This window comes from Penaeus monodon, chromosome 20 (assembly GCF_015228065.2).
Source record: "Penaeus monodon isolate SGIC_2016 chromosome 20, NSTDA_Pmon_1, whole genome shotgun sequence".
In the NCBI taxonomy this organism is placed as follows: Eukaryota; Metazoa; Arthropoda; class Malacostraca; order Decapoda; family Penaeidae; genus Penaeus; species Penaeus monodon.
The window spans coordinates 1,502,210-1,502,782 of record NC_051405.1 but is presented as its reverse complement, the minus strand read 5'-3'; positions in this window follow the sequence as shown (position 1 = coordinate 1,502,782).

The following is a 573-nucleotide window of genomic DNA, read 5'->3' as shown; positions in this document are numbered from 1 at the left end:
AAAACAAAAAAGAAACAAGCAATCAAGCTATTTTAAACTTCATAATAAAAGAAATTGTTTGAGCCAGTGCCCGCAATCTCTCTAAAAGGGAATATTTAGAGTCAGATGACCATCCCGCCCTCATAGTAGTATACACACCTAATCTCGTACAACAAAAAAAAATAAAGTACCCATAGTGAAATTTATTCAACCTAATTCATAGGGTATTACTAACCAAACAATTAAAGAAACAAATAAACTAAAGACAGGAGAGAAATAATAAGGAAGAAAATTGAACATAACAGATAACGTCTGTTCTTTATTAAACAACTTAACAGCATCAACAAAAGGTTGTCTTAATCCTATAAAACCAACCTTATTAGGTCCTTTGCGGATTTCAATAACTCTATATTTATTAAAGTTACCTGATAATGACGGTATACAAACTAAAATTACAAGATAAAGTAAGATCTCTCGTGGACTGTCGATGACAGGACAGGTTCCTCTAAATAGACTTAGACTCTAAATAGACTCTAAATATACCGCCAAATCCTTTGAGTTTCAAGATAATAACTATTAAATACCTAGGTAAAT